This window comes from Narcine bancroftii, chromosome 2, assembly GCF_036971445.1.
Source record: "Narcine bancroftii isolate sNarBan1 chromosome 2, sNarBan1.hap1, whole genome shotgun sequence".
Taxonomy (NCBI): Eukaryota; Metazoa; Chordata; class Chondrichthyes; order Torpediniformes; family Narcinidae; genus Narcine; species Narcine bancroftii.
Genome location: NC_091470.1, coordinates 74,416,723 through 74,435,547, shown reverse-complemented (window position 1 = coordinate 74,435,547; position 18,825 = coordinate 74,416,723). Strand labels below are relative to the sequence as shown.

Below are 18,825 nucleotides of genomic sequence, written 5' to 3'. Positions count from 1 at the left end.
AATTTGTGTATTTTCAAAGCATAAGAAGAACGTCAAACTCGGCAAATGGTGAGTGTCCTGACTTTGTGTCAGGAGCATTTTAAAGGTAAGGGAAGCCAAAATTGGTTGGAGTCTGGGCTATAGATAGAGCCTGCAGCAAATAAAAAGTAGGATAGCTCAATGGGGTGACCCAGCTTAGGAGTGATGAGTTAGAGGCTTTAACGAACAGAGGCTGAGTATGTACAACAGGTAAAGTCAGACAAGACCTTTGCATAAAAAGAAAGAGCAGAAAGTGGAGATGGTAGCTGGGGCAGTGGGATTCTCTGATTGCAGGATGTGTGAAATCTGGGAGAGCACAAATGCCCCAGATGACTACACCTGTCAGAGGTGCATCCAGCTGCAGCTCCTTACAGACAGTGATCCAGAACAGGAGCTGGATGAACTCTGGATCATTCAGGAGGCAGAGAGAGTGATAGGCAGAAGCTACAAGGAGACAGTCACACCCAAAAGACAAGAGGCAGGTAACTGACGCTGTTAGAAGGAAGGGGAAAAGCAGAGCACCCCTGTGGCCATTCCCCTAAATAATAAATATGATTTGGATACTGTAAGGGATGACAATCTACCAGGGACAAGTTGGAAAGGTCACATGTCTGGCACAGAGTCTGGCTCTTTAATTCAGAAAGGAAGGGGGGTGGGGAGAAGAGGAGAGTAATAGTGATTGGGGATTCAATAATTAGGAAAATAGATAAGATCGAGACTACTGATGAGAGGTCACATATGTTTCTTTTCAGGTGCCAGGGTCAAGGAGGACTCATATCAAGTCCACAGTATTTTGCAGCAGGAGGGTGAGCAGTCAGATGTGTGGTCCATGTTGGTACCAATGACCTAGATAAAAGTAGGGATGAGGTCCTGAAGAGGGAAAATATAGGGAGTTTGGAAGGATGCTGAAAAGTAGGACCACAAGCCCTGCTCAGAGTACTGTGTCTCAAGAACATATCCAAGGAAAGTAATATTTCCCGGAGATGAAGGAATAGGCGGTCTGGCTGCATTGGAGTGCATTGTACATTCACGCTCGGAATAATGGATTCAATTCCTCACAAATACTCTCTCACTGATTTGCAAATCAATCTGATAATTGTCAACTACTGATTTAAGAGGTTTTCTTGAATCATCTACTCACTGTCATACTGATCAAGCAATTCTCCAGTTCATTGCCTGGTTAATGCAGTAAAAACCCTTTCCAGCTGGAACCTAGTCAGAAGTCACCTCACCTGCCAATCAAGGGTTAGATCTGCCCATCTTTGAGGCTGACGTGATTGATCCAAGCAGGTCAGGTGCATGGAAAAGTCATACATGGACCCCGCTCATCTTATTTTGCTGCTGCACCTTGAGACCATCAATGAATTCCAGGCTAATGGCCACAGGCGGGTACCAGAGGGCTGACTGCAATAGGCCCATCCCAGATCCCAAGCTATGGTCAATGCTGGAAACCAGGTTCATTTGATATACTTGTTTGCTGTAATTAGAACCATAGAACACTACAGCACTGAAAGCAGGCCATTCAGCCCTTTTAGTCTGTGCCAAAAACATCACACTGCTGGTCCCATTGACCTGCATCCATTCCATAACCCTCCAAACCTCTCCCACCCATGTATCTATAATTCACTATTCATTAGTGTGTGTTCCTGTGGGTGGATGGGCATTATGTGTTTAACCCTTGCATTCCCAATTGGGAGTTCAGAATGTTTAGCAGCAATTTATTTGTAGCCGAGGTATACTTATTATTCTGGGTTAGTCTGTGAGTGAATGTCCTTTTGTGAATTCCCCTTGCGTAAATAAAGACCACTGTTTGTTGATAACATGCCCCGCCTCGAGCGCGTCGAACCTATTCTGAGCACAACACTCTATATCCCAAAAATCAAGCCACAATGCTTCAACTGAAACGGAGAGAGCAATGGTGCGGTAATGACAAACAAGTACAGGAAAATAACTTTTTATTTCTGTTTGGATTATTCTGCTTCAATAGAAGCATTTCCTGCGACAGCTGAAAGCTTGTGTGTCATAAATGAGAATTCTCTATTTCTCTAAATTTTTCAATGCATCTTCCCCACCTGCAGTCGTCTAAACTGCCTGGGCTCTGAAATTCTCCTCTTACACAACCCCAAATTCCCTTTCCCTCTCTTCACCTGCACACCACAAGATGCACCTTAAAATCTGTAAATTTGATCAAATAAATCACGAAAATCTGTCAACACCATGGTTGAAGTAAAAACACAAAATGCTGGAAAAACTCAACAGGTCAAACAGTGTCCTTTATGTAGCAAAGGTAAAAATACATAACTGACATTTTGGGATTGAGCCCTTCATTAAGGTATGAAAAAATGTCAGCAGGCGTCTGAACAAAAGGATGGGTGGGGGGAGTGGCAAAAGCAGGAGATGATAGGTGGAGAAGGGAGGAAGGGGACAGTAGCCATTGGGGGAGGAGGGATGGTCTTCCTCCCCCTGATTGCTGCTTCCCCTCTCACCCTTCTCCTCCCATCATCTCCTGCCTTTATCACCAACCCCCCCCCCCCCCCCCATCCTTTTGTTTGGATGCCTGTTGACATTTTTCTATACCTTGATGAAGGGTTCAAGCCTGAAACTTTGGTTATGTATTTTCACCTTTGCTACATAAAGGACACTGCTGAGGTTCTCCAGTGTTTTATGTTTTACTTTGATCAAGTATTTGATTACCATCATTATACCTTACTCAACTCGGCATTAAACTCTAAGTGATATCCAATGAAATTCTTTTGAATGTGTTCTTAGGAAAGGGAAAGTCCTGCGTTTTCACAGGGGGTGAAGGGAGAGCTCGCCTCAACAGAGAGGCAGGTGCACCTGTAAAACGGCAGATTACTGATGCTCATGAAGGAAGGCAAGATGGTGCTTTGAACAGCTATGCTTGCAAGGCTAGTTCAATATCCTAATGACTAATTGGGCAGAGGTCTACCATTTAACAGTTATGTCATCTTTAAAGGTTATTAGATCCTGCAGATCAAATATTTCTTGGCAGCAGAATGCAGTGTTTATCTGGAACCAGCTGTGTTTCTATGTTAGACTATCAGAAGCCAAAGGTCGTTTAAAGATCAGATTAATATGCCTCACTCACCGTCCCTTGATTAACAAACTCAGTGCTTGGAGTGAAATGTCTTAACCTGATAATTTTGGGAGACAAAGAAAGAATGCAGATAGCTGAACTCTTGTGTAGACAAAAGGTGTGGCCAATAGAGAACAAATGGTTTCAATTGTACAGCAAAGAGGTGAGCAACAGGGATTCCTTTTATTCCACTGATCACACATCATTGTGGGCTTGCAATGCTTCTACAACTTCCCACATTAAATGCTTCTTGCCATGATGTCTAGGAAATTAGAACTGCCATGTTGACTATCCCTCATCAGTCCCTGACTATCCAAATACTTGTGTACCCGATATCTTACCTTCCAATTACTTACATAGTACTGACGTCAAGCTCACCATCCCCTAATTTCCAGGGCTATTTTTGGAGAGGCATTTTTAAACAACGGAAAAATATGAGCTATCCTTCAATCCTCCGGAACCTCACCTGTGGCTATGGAAATTTTAAAAATATTTATCAGGGCCCCTGCAATTTCTACACTAGACTCCCTGAAGATCGAAGGGAATACTTTGTCAGCGCCTGCGGATTTATCCACCTTTATTCGCTTCAAGACAGCAAACTCCTCCGCCTCTTTAATCTGCTTCAGCCTCATGTGCACCAGAGACACCGAAAACACCATGAACATCAGCTCAATGAAGGAAAGTGATAAACGCAAGGCCTGGCAGCATCTTCCAGCCATTACTATAGTTACAAACATTACCAAACAAAATCAATCTACTGTAGGAACTTAGCAGGCCGAGCAACATCAGTGGGAGAAAAATAATGAATGGAATTTTCCAGTTGGAACCTTTCATCGAGGCTTCTTTCTGTTTTACTGACACTGCTTGACCCACTGAGTTCCTCCAACAGATTTTTTTTGTTCCAGACTTCAGCATCTGCAGTCTCCCACCTCTCATGTTACAAATATCACGTGGATTAATACAAATTTCACACTACATCACAGTTGATACACTATCAACACTCAGTGCGCTTTTCAGAATCTTACAACATCAAGTAAACAAACAAGCAAAAATCAAGCATTCAATAAACATTTCCCGTAAATTTGTTTTCCACTACAATGTAAATCAAAACGGGAGTATGAATGTCTGATTTATGAACACCACAACAATATAACGGAGCTCCCATAACAGAGTTCCAAATCAAATATCTGATATATTTATTCTTACAAATGCCTGCATTCATTTCCTCTCACTCTCTATTTTTAGTAATTGTTCCCTCTCATCATTTTAATGTACTTTTGAGGTTACTCGTGTAATGTTAGACTTGAGAACAAAGGCAACTTGAGAACAAAGATATCAGAACACTCATTATCTGGGATGGCAACTCCCTCTAACACTACTTACTGCCTTGAGACACTTTGGTTCATTAGTCTATTTAAGTTTCAAAAAAGTTCCAATATCTCTTCAGTTGTTTATGAAAAATTTGCTCAATTAAAATCGGGACATCTCATGAATCATTAAACCTACATCCCTCTGAGGGATTATTAATAAATGGTAGGAAAATGCAGCAATGATCATTTGCTTTTTGCATCCATTTAATTAACTTTCATTATTGCAGACATTTAGCAGAGGACAGCATCCCAAGTTTGTTTAAAGAAACATAGCCAGTTACGACTTGATACCAATGACCAACACAAGGATATCACAGTCGGAGAAGATTGGAGGAAGTTGGGGGTGATGGGGTGGGGAACAAAGGGTACAAAAAAGTAAGAAAATTCCAGAGCTGAGGATCAAAGCAGCTGAAGGCATGATTTCCCACTGTGAAGCAAAGGAAACAGAGGATGCATTAGGAGCCGGAACTAAAGGTACACAGAAACCTCAGAGGGTCGTGGAGCTCGAGGTGATTGAAGGTGAAGTCACGGAGTGATTTGCAAACCAGGATTAATGTTAAATACTAAGGTTTGACAGGGCACGGGTCTCTTTTGACAATATATGGCACATAGAGGACATTAAATTACACCCCCCCCAACCCCAAAATTCAGGTTATATAATTTATAGCAATATTTCATAGAATTGTAGAAAAAAAAGGTGCATGAGTAGGCCTTCAAGCCCTTTGAGCCTGCACCACCATTCAATATGATCATGACTGATCATGCAACCTCTGTATCCTATTTCTGCTTTCTCTCCATACCCCTTGATCCCTTTAGCTAAAAGGACAGATGTAACACCTTTTTGAATACATTATAAAATCCCTGTAGCCAGCATCTAAGAGGATTGGTAGATGCTGGATAAATGAATTTTCTGGTTGCTTGAGACTGCATGTTGCGTAATTGGCGATTTAACCACTAGGGGGTACCAACTTAAACTTTCGATTATTTCACCTATTTAATTTCTGCAGATCTTTTTTTTCGCCAGTCGCTTGAACCTGCCAGTTGCTTGAATTCTGGATAATGTGGCTTTTAACTGTATAGCTAATGAACTGACTTCAACAACTTTCTGACGGGAAGTTCCACAAATTCACAACTGTGAACATAAAACAACACAGCACAGTACAGGCCCTTTGGCCCTCGATGTTGTGCTGACCAATATATCCATTCCTAAATAAAGATAGATAAATAAATAAACAAATGGAGCGAATCGATTTTTCCTCATCTTGATCCTAAATGACTTACCCCTTATCTTTAGACTGAGACCCCTTGCCCTCGATTCTCCTAACATCAGGAACATTCTTCCAGCATTTAACCTGTCTACTCCTGTCATGAATATTATCTGCCTCAATGGGATTCTTCTATCCAGTCTATACGTTCGGTGCCTAACAAATATTCACCCTTAAACAAAATAGCTAAACAGCTTAGCTGGTTATAAAACAGGATAGAAAGGCTTTAGGGCATCCATACTCTCAACTATGGCAGAATTCATTGCAAAAGTAAAAAATGTCAAGGGCCCTAAAAACATCAACATATTTGAAAAGAGAATTATTGAAAAAAAAAGAAAACCTTGTGGCAAAATTTATTGAATAAATCAGAGGCTTCTCGATCTTTACACACACAAGGAAAATGAAGCTGATGGAAATATTTTGGGGATCTCTTCATAAAATGCATTGAAGGCAGACCCATGAACCAGGGCGCATGCTTAGAAATCACATCTAATGTAAATGGATGATGAGTAATTGCACTGTAAAAGATTTTCCAAAGAGGTCAGCCTGATAAACTGCATGCCATTTTGAGAGAAGACAATATGCAATTCAGTCAGAAACTAGATCCTTGACATTAGATAAAGTAGACTGGGAAATGAAGGCAATATAAGTGACGAGCACTTCAGGTAATATTCTAAAATCCTCGACGAATATACGTTTTACTTAGAGATTCAAATGTCACAATCAAAGTGATTAGTCTGTGGCCACCTAAAGGAAACATTTAACTTGAGGTTTGTACCATTGTTGACAAAAAAAAAAACAAATTGGTGGAGGAACTCAGTGGGTCAGGCAGCATCTGTGGAGGCAGAGGGCTGGAAGTCATTTCAGGTCAAGATCCTGCACCATTCAGCCCGTCAATCAAAATTAATGTCTTCTTTAAAATGCATAATATCATGGAGGTTACAGGACAAAGTCCTAAACAATATGATAAATGAATGGGAAAAAAAAAAACAGTAATGCTCCTATTGGAGATTGAATGCCTGTAGTTAACATTCAAGCATTTGCTGATATGTGCGAAGTGACAACCTCACCAGAAGAATGCCAGACAAAATTCACATCAAACAAATGAACTTAACCACTTATGCTCTGGCATTCATTGGCATTACTGGCACCATATCCCCCACTATCAGCATCCAGTGACCAAAAATTCAACTGCATGAAAACACAAATGGGAAGCCGGGAATCATGAGCCACCCAACATAAATCCGTCCAAGATCAGTGAAAATCAGCTGTAAGCTACAAGTCAGGAGCCCAGATGGAATGCTCTTCACTTGCCTGGATGAATGCTTTCTATAATTCTCTAGTTGTTTAGTGCTAACCTTGACTAAGCATGCAACTTATTGACAGCCCATCCACCATCTGAAACATTAATTCCCTTCACCACCAGCGCACGGCATTGAAATATGTATCATTGAGACAAAAGTGCACCATTATACAAGACAAAAAATGAGCACTTGGCTCAACACACCCATGCTAAGCTGTTTTCCCCATCTTAACGAATCTTGTTTGTTTGCCTTCCGTCCAACAGCATCTGCTATCATCTTTAGCACCAAGAAGGAAAAGAACTATGGTCTCCTGAGAACACCATCACTAGGGTTCCCCTCTAAATCACACATCACCCTGATTTGGAAATGTACTGCCAATCCATCGTCACCACTTTGAGTAACTTCTGGAACTCCCTGCCCAGCAGAACCTTGGGAGTTTGTTCACGAGTACTTCAAGAAGGGTCCTTTATGATGTTTGATACTTTCTTGAGAGGAGGGGGAGTAGGAGGGAGAGGGTGAGAAAGAGGGGGGGGGGAATTCAAGGGAATAAAAGTAAGCGCAGGAGTAGTTAAAGAACAGATGAGAACAGTAGAATCAGATGAGGGTAAAGGTTACCTTAATTAGAAAAATCAATCCTCATGCTGTTAGGTTTAAGGCTATCCAGGAAAAATATGATGCGTTGTTCCTGGTTTACATTGTGCATCCAACCCCCTTCAAGTCCAAGGACAGACATGTCATTGCAATAATGATTGGGTGCATTAAAATGATTGGCTTCAGGAAGCTCAAGTTTAGACCCAGAGTGTGGATGTTCAGCAAAACAGTCTCCCAGGTTGAGTTTATTGTCACCTGTGAAAAGGAGGCCACACCTGGTATTCAAATGCACTAGATTAGGTGGATAATGTGCACATCAACCTCTGCCTCACCTGGATGGTGTGGTGCCCGTTGTCAACCTAATCTACCATATGGTTGAGAGAAGGGCAATACTGGAAACTCAACGTTCCAGGCTGCAAACGCTACAGGCACGAGCGAGGAGCAGGAAGGAGAGAAGGTGGTGTTTCCTTTTTCATAAAAAAGTGCCTAAAAAGAATATTTTTTGGGGGGGGGGGGTGGGAGGGGCCATCTAGTGAAGTTTTATGGGTAGAACTTCGAAATGATAACTTGTTGGAGCAGGCTTACCTTCAATGGGCAGGGTATAGAGTGCAAGGTGTTGGTGAGAGCACATTTACAGCACAGTGCACAGTTCTGGTCACCCTGCTGTAGGAAAGGGTGCAGAGGAGATTCACCAGGATGTTGCTGGGACTAGAGGACTCAAGAAATTGGGAGAGGTTAGATCAGCTAGGCCTTCATTGACTAGAACATAGGAAGCTGAAGGGTGATCTTATAGAGGTTTATAAAATCATCTTCTGGCTCTCCATCCTCTAGGATGATGATGACACATGTGTGTCCTGGAATGGGTGTTCAGGCCAATCCTTGACAGGCACTGACTGCTGATCACGTACTTGGCAGGTGAAGCCCGGATAGATTATTCAAGAATTAGAGAGTATAAGAGGCAAGAGAGATATTTAAGAGGGCATGAGGGGTAACATCTTCCATTGAGGATGTTCTGTATCAGGAAGGAGCTGCCAGAGGAAACTGTAGAAGCAGGCAAGTTTTGAAAAGGTCTTTGGTCAGATGTATGGATGGGAATTGCCTGGAAGGAGCAAATGCAAGCAGATGGAACACCCAGAATGCCAACTTGGTTGGCATGGAGAAGTTGGGCCAAAGGGCCTATTCCATTCTGTGTGACTCTATTCCAAACAGATCCTTACTGATGATTTTAACATCATGCAATACAAATTTCAGCTCCAGGGACAATGGCAAACTGAAAGCAATGTCCTCCTCAGGGTTTTGAGCTGATACTTCAATGCAGCATTGAGGGACCCCTGCACTGTCAAAAGTTAGATGACCTGGGCATTTTTTGCTCATGGGGGCTTGCAATTTGGCTGTTGGGTTTCTTTTATCACAGAGGAGAGCGCTTCAATATGGTCTTGTGAAGACTTGTAACATTGGACTTTTTTTTGGCTGTTCAGATGAAATGTTCAAACAATGCCCAAGCTTCCTTCCCATGTAGTCACGGGAAAAAATCACATTGCCCAGTTTCAAAGAGCAGGGTCATTAACCCAGTGTCCCACTGAATATTTATCTTCCAACCAATGTCTAACAACTTCTTGCCATTTTTGTGTTTGTGGGATATTGTGGTCCATAAATTAGTTCAACACCACACTGGAATAGAGGAAGTGAGTCAACCCGTTTGTTCATAGAAACAGGTTTAGTACTTGGGAAAGTACTTCAATGGTGTAAAGCCCTTTATGACATTCCACATCTGTGAATAATACCAGACACCATGTTATGTGCCTATTATTAATTCTTTGCAATAAGAGGATCTAAATAAAACTGTTCTGTCCTTGGATGAGTGGAACAAATACTAAATTTTCAGGTCAACGACGTAGATTTTCCACCTTTTATTTATCTTCTTTCCTGTCACCTACTCCAAATTATATCTTAAACCAGCCATTCTCAACAGGGTGGGGGGAAACCACACTGTTAAATAAAAGCCTTGTTTCTTTTTTTCACCTCGCGTAACATAAATATTTTTACATAGTCGATAGAAGGAAAATAAAACGAAAATTTGACTGCTTCTCATGAGGGGCCCAGAACCAAAAGAAACTTGAGAATGACCGTCTTAAACCATGCGATTTCCAATTTTAAATGAGGGATGAGGAAGGGTGCAGTTTGACTCCTCTCTGTTACATTTGTATTGGAAAGGAATTGCTTGCAGAATGATTGAGAAGCACAGTGAATACTTAATGCTATTTGACCACGTCACTCAGCCTAGAGCAGTGGTTCTTATCTTTTTATGCCCCAAGCCCAACTTTAATTTTTCAAAAAAATTGTACACCCCACAATTAGCGGAAAAAAAGTTATATATTCAGAAGAAGTTTTAATTAAATAATTTACTGCAAGTATATTTCAATGCAATTAAAGTCGGGAATACACATATTTTATATTCAACTACTACTTCAATATGCCAACCATCTCAAACACACATTCAACAATTGTCTTCACTTCAGTGGGAACCTTGCGCTGATGCTGGCAGCAAATATTTTTGATTTGAGGGACTAATTTTGTTAGTTTCAACCTTCTTACAAATCTCCATGCTTTGTAATTTCCAATTGGTTTCTCTTAGCTTGTAGCAAATCACTAACAACACTGAAGCCACATTCTAATAAATAAGACAATGGAAAATGTATCAATAGTGTCCTTGCTAAAGTAGTTGAGTATGGGTATTTCTTTTTAATCTCATTAGACGGCCACATCATGTTCCTTTCACTTTGAACAGAGTTTTCGCAGATTCATCACGTTGCAACTCAGTTAACTCCTCTTGGTTTTGCACTGGAATTTCAGATAAGTCCACCAGCAATGGTTGACTTAACCAAGAGGGACAATCCATTGCCTTTAAATTACAAAATCTATCATCGAAGTCAATAACCAACATTTTCAAATGGTCGACAATGACATTTATAGCAGCAGTAGTTACCTCACACTTATTCAACTAAATAGAATAATACTAAATAGGATTCTACTAAATAGAATAATACCTAGTGTCGCTGAGAATATTCTCCCAGAATCACAGTGCGGCTTTCGCGCTAACAGAGGAACCACTGACATGGTCTTTGCCCTCAGACAGCTCCAAGAAAAGTGTAGAGAACAAAACAAAGGACTCTACATCACCTTTGTTGACCTCACCAAAGCCTTCGACACCGTGAGCAGGAAAGGGCTTTGGCAAATACTAGAGCGCATCGGATGTCCCCCAAAGTTCCTCAACATGATTATCCAACTGCACGAAAACCAACAAGGTCGGGTCAGATACAGCAATGAGCTCTCTGAACCCTTCTCCATTAACAATGGCGTGAAGCAAGGCTGTGTTCTCGCACCAACCCTCTTTTCAATCTTCTTCAGCATGATGCTGAACCAAGCCATGAAAGACCCCAACAATGAAGACGCTGTTTACATCCGGTACCGCACGGATGGCAGTCTCTTCAATCTGAGGCGCCTGCAAGCTCACACCAAGACACAAGAGAAACTTGTCCGTGAACTACTCTTTGCAGATGATGCCGCTTTAGTTGCCCATTCAGAGCCAGCTCTTCAGCGCTTGACGTCCTGCTTTGCGGAAACTGCCAAAATGTTTGGCCTGGAAGTCAGCCTGAAGAAAACTGAGGTCCTCCATCAGCCAGCTCCCCACCATGACTACCAGCCCCCCCACATCTCCATCGGGCACACAAAACTCAAAACGGTCAACCAGTTTACCTATCTCGGCTGCACCATTTCATCAGATGCAAGGATCGACAATGAGATAGACAACAGACTCGCCAAGGCAAATAGCGCCTTTGGAAGACTACACAAAAGAGTCTGGAAAAACAACCAACTGAAAAACCTCACAAAGATAAGCGTATACAGAGCCGTTGTCATACCCACACTCCTGTTCGGCTCCGAATCATGGGTCCTCTACCGGCACCACCTACGGCTCCTAGAACGCTTCCACCAGCGTTGTCTCCGCTCCATCCTCAACATCCATTGGAGCGCTCACACCCCTAACGTCGAGGTACTCGAGATGGCAGAGGTCGACAGCATCGAGTCCACGCTGCTGAAGATCCAGCTGCGCTGGATGGGTCACGTCTCCAGAATGGAGGACCATCGCCTTCCCAAGATCGTATTATATGGCGAGCTCTCCACTGGCCACCGTGACAGAGGTGCACCAAAGAAAAGGTACAAGGACTGCCTAAAGAAATCTCTTGGTGCCTGCCACATTGACCACCGCCAGTGGGCTGATAACGCCTCAAACCGTGCATCTTGGCGCCTCACAGTTTGGCGGGCAGCAGCCTCCTTTGAAGAAGACCGCAGAGCCCACCTCACTGACAAAAGGCAAAGGAGGAAAAACCCAACACCCAACCCCAACCAACCAATTTTCCCTTGCAACCGCTGCAATCGTGTCTGCCTGTCCCGCATCGGACTGGTCAGCCACAAACGAGCCTGCAGCTGACGTGGACTTTTTACCCCCTCCATAAATCTTCGTCCGCGAAGCCAAGCCAAAGAGAAGAAGATTCAACCAATAGAATGGAATGAAATTTCTTGCAGAAATACTCCTTTGGCATAATTCTAGAAGTGCCATGAATCCAAATATCTTTGTTTTGCATTAATGAGCATCATATTTGCTCCTTGGAGTTGCTTGTTTAATGTACTTAGTTTTTCAAAAATGTCTGTCAAGTAACTGCCATCTGTTGTTAGCAAGAAGGAGTCCATAAACCTTTTGAAGCAATTTCCCTTTGACAACTACTTTACTTCAGTGTGAAGCAATAATATCACAAGTTCTGCACTGTTATTGACACAAAACTGCTTAAATAGATGTTCACATTTGGCATTAGTTTTGATGGCATTGATACATTTGATCAGAGAATGCAGTGTTTTGTGTAGAACAGGGGAAATTTTCTTGGCAACTAAGTTTTCTCAGTGGATAACACAATGCACAACCAATATGTTTGGATTTTCATCCTTCATTAATTTTAAGCATCTCTTTTTTTAAACCCATCATAACAGGTGTACTATCTGCAGAACAAGATACAATGTTTCTTTTTGGTATTTCATTTTCATCTAAATAATTTTTGTGCTTGCTATAGATATCAACTGCAGTAGTGGTTCTTTCTAATGATTCACAAAACATCTATTTTCTTCATGATCAATATATCTCACATATGCCAATAACAGAGCTTCACTGTCCTGTACGTAGATTCATCCAGTTGTATTGAGAACTTTTGTGATTTCAGCTTCTCATTAAGCTGTTTTTAAACACCTTGACCCATGTCATCTATTCTATTGCAGACAGTACTATTACTCAATGGCATTACTTGGACATCTTTGTCATCATTTTGCAGAAACAATGATATTGTGGGTTGAATCAGTTCCTCCCCAATCATATGATTCTTTCCATGTTTTGCTATCAGAAGAGAAATTTTATAGCAAGCTTCAAGGGTACGATTCAGGGCAGTAGTTTGCGCAGCGAATAATGAAGTGATCTTTGATCTATTTTCAAACTTCTCTTTCAGTGATTTAAAATATTCCAGTTTTGAATTGACACGGTTAGGATGTTTTATCTTCAAATGAGGTTCAAGATGGCCTGCTTTTATTGATTCATTTGTCAAAGTCTGTTGGCGTAATAGGCAAAAAGGTGCATGTTCACCGTGTACAACAGATATAAACCCAAACTTCAAGAACCACTGAATATTGTCGAACCTTTTGTTTGGTCTGCTCATTTTGAATATACAACAGTACAAGCTCCCTGAAACAGATTAATACAACAGCGCAAGCTCCCTGAAACAGATTAATCAATATTTATGTCTTGGAATTGAAAAATGTAATAAAAGTAATGATCAAATCAAAGGAAGAACATTGACCCTAAAAAACATGAAAAAAAACACTTGCGCGGTTTCTGACATTTTTTCTCGCAGAGAATGCATCAAAACTGCGCTACTTTCGTGCTTTACTTTCTGGGGTTCCTATTTTTTTTTCAGATTTTGGCATCACCATCAGGCTGACGTCTGGGGCAGGATCCCCCCACCCCCATCAATACGTTAGTGCACAAAGATACATGCAGATATAGGTGTCACTCACTACTGAACTGAAAAAGTAAAAGGGTATGGATGCAAACATGATTGTTGAGATAATTAGGAATCCTCGACACCAATGAGATAATAAGACAATGAGATAATGGATAAAGACAGGTCAGAAAAAATTATAATTATAATATTCAGTTAAAATAAGAGAAACAACAAAGAAACATCAGAAGAGCAAAAACACGTTATGAAAATAAAAAGAACAAAGTGATCTTACTTGGAAGTTACCACAATTGTGCTGTAGTGACAGGGTTGCCAAGGCACATCTTTCACATCAACCTAACAAGTTAATTTTTTCAAACCAACTTTTTAATCATTTCCCAAAATATTCCTATGCCCCACTAAAATATTCTTAAGCCTCACTGCCCACCAAAATATTCCCACACCCCACCGGTGGGGCGTATGCCCCACCTTGAGAATCCATGGCCTAGAGCACAACACATGTCAAACTCTGGCCCGCGGGCCAAATTTGGCCCGCAATATAATTATATTTAGCCCGCAAGATCATATCAAAAATGTATTAGAGGAGGCCTGCTTGCCGCCGCGCCAGTATAGCGCATGCACAGTAACCGCTGTGTCCCAGGGTGAGAGAGAGAAAAATCCTGGTCCTTGAAAAGTAATGGTGGGTGGTTTTATAAACACGCTGTCGTGTCGCCCCGCCCACCCCCCCCTGGCTTGTGTCAGGGGAAGCCAAGGCCGCTTCCCAGCGCCCAGAACCCCAGTGGCACACAGCGTTTCTTGGAGCTGCAGATGGAGTCGGGACGCTGGAGGGAAGATTGGGGCTCCCCGCCGGGCGATGGGTGCGCCGGCCACCCTGCGCCTTCCCACCGGACCAGTGGCGGGTGCCCGGAGTACACATGGAGAGCGAGGCTGGTCGGACAGGTAGGGTGGAACCCCCCGCCAATCTCGGGAGTGGCATGGGCTGGATCGGTATTAGCCGCGCTCACCTGCTCCTCCACCGCTGACCGTGATCCCAGCGCGGTCCTGAGCGTGGAGACTGCCCTGGAAAGGTCCTGGGACACCAGCACGGAAAGAAAAGGGGGTCCGGGAGAAACTCAGCAGGTCAAGGGGGGTCCGGGAGAAACTCAGCAGGTCAAAGGGGGGTCCGAGAGAAACTCAGCAGGTCAAGGGGGGTCCTGGAGAAACTCAGCAGGTCAAAGGGGGATCCGGGAGAAACTCAGCAGGTCAAAGGGGGATCCAGGAGAAACTCAGCAGGTCAAAGGGGGGTCCGAGAGAAACTCAGCAGGTCAAGGGGGGTCCGGGAGAAACTCAGCAGGTCAAAGGGGGTCTGGCAGAAACTCAGCAGGTCAAGGGAGGTCCGGGAGAAACTCAGTAGGTTAAGGGGGGTCCGGGAGAAACTCAGCAGGTCAAGGGGGGTCCGGGAGAAACTCAGCAGGTCAAGGGGGGTCTGGCAGAAACTCGGGGGGGCCTGACCTCACCAGGACCGTTGCCCACTCCCCCTCCCTGCCGCAGGCCGACCCGCGACTCACGGTGACGGGGCCGCTGATCCGCTGAGATGCCGCCTTGCAGCGAGAGCCAATGCCCCCGCACTGTCATTGTCCAACCCGATCGCCCGCAAACCCCGCCCTCCCGCACACAGGCCTGAGTAAGTATTATGAACTTTAATCTCAGGATAAAACGATCTTCCAATAGTTTCATGTCACAGTGATAAATATATTCCTGGTTAAAAATGGTCCTGCACCTGGATACAAGCTCATTAGGCATAAAACTTGAAAAGTGTGTAAATCAAAGGATATCTGTACCAATGGAAAAAGGGCATGGCAAATAACCCTGCTAGAGTTCATGCCCACAATCAGTCACCCATTTGATTGTTTCAGGAATCATGTTATTCTCCCACATTCTCAATAGCCCTCAGATTTTACTATTCGACAGCACACTAGCAACATTTGACAAATCCTCTATAGAGAAATATTATTTATTGAATATTTTATTTCTCATTTGTTAATGCTTCTGGAAAGAGTTTATCCAAAACTATTATTAAACATTTATTTTAATAAGAAAAAGTTTAACATTACATATGTTGAAAGAAGAGAAAAGATGAGATGTTGTTGAAAATTTTCAATAAATATTTAGTTCGGCCCTCGACTTAGTCCAAGTTTTTAATTTTGGCCCTCTGTGAATTTGAGTTTGACACCCCTGGCCTAGAGGAACCTCTCCTCTGAAACGAATTCTCTCCGTGTGATTCAGAACACAACCTGTTCTGTACTCATTGCAACACAGACTGACGTGAACAGGTACAGAATAGTTACAACCATTTTCACTTCCTGCCACACCCATGCCAACAACAAGGCTCCAGAATTATTGAAAAAGAAAATGCACAGACAAACATCTTCCACAGACAAAGAATTGCTGGTGCAAATCAGCAGGTCAGACAACATCATGGGTAGAAAAGGCCACTCAACGTTTAGGTTCTGAACCCTTTAACAAGATAAAGATTAAAAGTATAAAATTACACATATAAACGGGAACAGAGGCTGGGGAAGGATAGAAGGTATGGGAGATGAACAGCCAAGTAAAGGGGAAAACCATTTGAAAAGAAAAGATAGAGAGAAAAAAAATAAGCTCAGGAGTCAGTAATGAAGAGATGGAAAGGGTGGAGCCAGCTGGAAATGGGGGTTATCTGCTGTTAGATTTAAGGCTATCCAAGAGGAGTATGATGTCTTGTTCCTCAAAGTTTCTTTTGATCTCACCTGAGAATGGATGAGGAGAGGACGGACATGTCAGTGTCAGAATGGTGGGGAGGTTGAAATGGTTGGCTACAGGAAGCACAAATAGAATATAGCTGTCCAATGAAATGTTCATCAAAGGTATATTTCATCTCATTAATGTGGAGGAAGCTACATCACTGAATACAGTCGATAGACCTGGAAGGTCTAGATATGGCCCTGGAAGTGAGGGAGGGGATGCAGCAAGGACAAGTTTTGCACTTTCTGTGGTTGCAGCAGGAAGTGCCTCAGGCGTGACAGGGTAAGTTCAGAGGTAAGAGCAGACGAGGGAGTTTCAGAGATAACAGTTGATAGGGATGAGAGGGGAAGATGTGGCTGGTGGTGGGATCCTGTTGAAACTGGCAGGTGTCCAAGGATAATGTGTCGGATGCGGAAGCTGGTGAGGTGGGAAGTGAGGACCAGAGGGACTCTGTCCTTGTTCTACCTCAGGGAGAAGGAGTAAGGGCAAAGTATGAAAATTAGAGAAGAAATGGGTACGGGCTTTATTAATGAGTTAGATAGAATCCACATTTATTAAAGAAAGGATATTTTGATTGTCTTGGCCAACCAACCTACTCCAACCTACCAACCTCAACTCCACCTCCTCCCTTCCTGCCTTCTCCCACATTCTCTGCCTTTACTGCATCTCAAGAGGGTCCTTCCATTCCAGGACACACAAAATGTCCTTTCTCAGGGAAAGCAGCTTCCCTTCCACTGTGGTCAATGGAGGAATCTCCCTCATTCTCTCCATTTCTCAGAGTCTAAAGGGTGAGAGTTAAGGCGAGAGGTGAAAGATTAAAAGGAGACCTGAGGGGCAACTTAATCACAGAAGGTGGAGGGTACATGGAACAAGCTACTAAAGTGATAAAGCCAGACACAATCAAAAGGCATTTTGGCAGGAAAGGATAGGAGAGGCATAGTTGGACTAGGGCGAAAGACATTGAGACAAGCTCAGGTAGGCAACTGGGGAGGCAGAGATGAGTAACATGGCCTGTTAACATGCAGCATAACTCTATGATTATTGTTGATTGGAAAGTTTGACATTATTTCTCTTTGTGCCCAACAAGGGGTATAATCTTAAACTGAGCAGATAATAGGAAATCAAAAGCTTGGATAAAGAGCCAAGCTGTTCAGGGACTTTGTAAAGGTTTGCAGTGAGTTTGACAAAAGTCATTTTTGGAAATTGAAGACTCTCATGAACTCAATTGGCCATATAATCTCATATATTTCCATGTAGCTATGAATACCTATGATAGGGATAAGATATGGGAGTGTTTAAAATGCCAGAAGTGGAATAAAACACAAGTTCTGGGATTGAAGGAATTTATAGAGATAGGAAAAGGCAAAGCCATCCTGCAAGCATGGAAGTTTTTATAGTTGAAGCGACAGTCATCAAGGGAGTGGTCATCATCGGAATGGACTGAATCAAAGCGGAAAGGTTTTAATTCAAGGGGCTTTGGCGAATAGGGCTGAAGTGGTGTTGCAGGAATTGAAGAAAGGGCCACTCTATTCGAGGAACAAAAAGGATTCTGCAGGTTGGCACAGGCAAGGGCAAGCTTTATATATATTATATTTTTTTTCTTCCTCTCATCACAGACAGTGGGAATAGTAGCCAAGGCAGGGGAATGCTCCTCTTGCAGGATGTGGGTAGTCAGGGAAGTCAGCAACATTGGCTTCATCTGCAAGAAGTGCATCCAGCTGCAGCTCCTGATAAACCAAGTTATGGAATTGGAGCTAGAATTGGATGAACTCTGGATCATTCAGGAGGCTGGGGGAGGGGGGTGGTAATAGACAGGAGATACGGGGCTGCTATCACACCTAGGAAGCATGCGGAGGGTAGATGGGTGACAGTCAGGAGGGGGAAAGGGAACAGGAAAGCAGTGCAGGGCACCTTGTGGCTGTTCCCCTCAATAACAAGTATACCATTTTGGATAGTGTTGGGGGGAACGACCTACCGGCGACAAGTCACAGCAATCAGGTTTCTGGCATGGAGTCTGGTCCTGTGGCTAAGAAGAGAAGGGAGGAGAAGAGATGAGCTGCAGTAATAAGGGATTCCATAGTTATGGGGACAGTAAAGAGGAAGAAATCAAGTATCTCAGATGGTATGTTGCCTCCTTGGTGCCAGGGTCTAAGATATCTCAGATCGAGATCATGGCATTCTCAGGAGGAAGAGTGAGCAGCCTGATGATGTGGTCCATGTAGGGACCATTGACGTGGGTCAGAAGGGTGAGGAACTCCTGCAAGGAGAGTTCAGGAAGTATGGCACTAGGTTAGAACATAAGAAGTAGAAGAAGGAATAGGCTATCCAGCCCGTCAAGCTTTCTCCACCATTCAATAA

General features: G+C 43.0%; 1 protein-coding gene across 1 annotated transcript in view; it reads right to left on the bottom strand.

The window, feature by feature from the left end:
* LOC138753745 (kunitz-type protease inhibitor 1-like) overlaps window positions 1-18,825 on the bottom strand; it is a 96,970-nt gene that overhangs the window by 60,272 nt on the left and 17,873 nt on the right. The gene's annotated exons all lie outside the window — the stretch shown is intronic.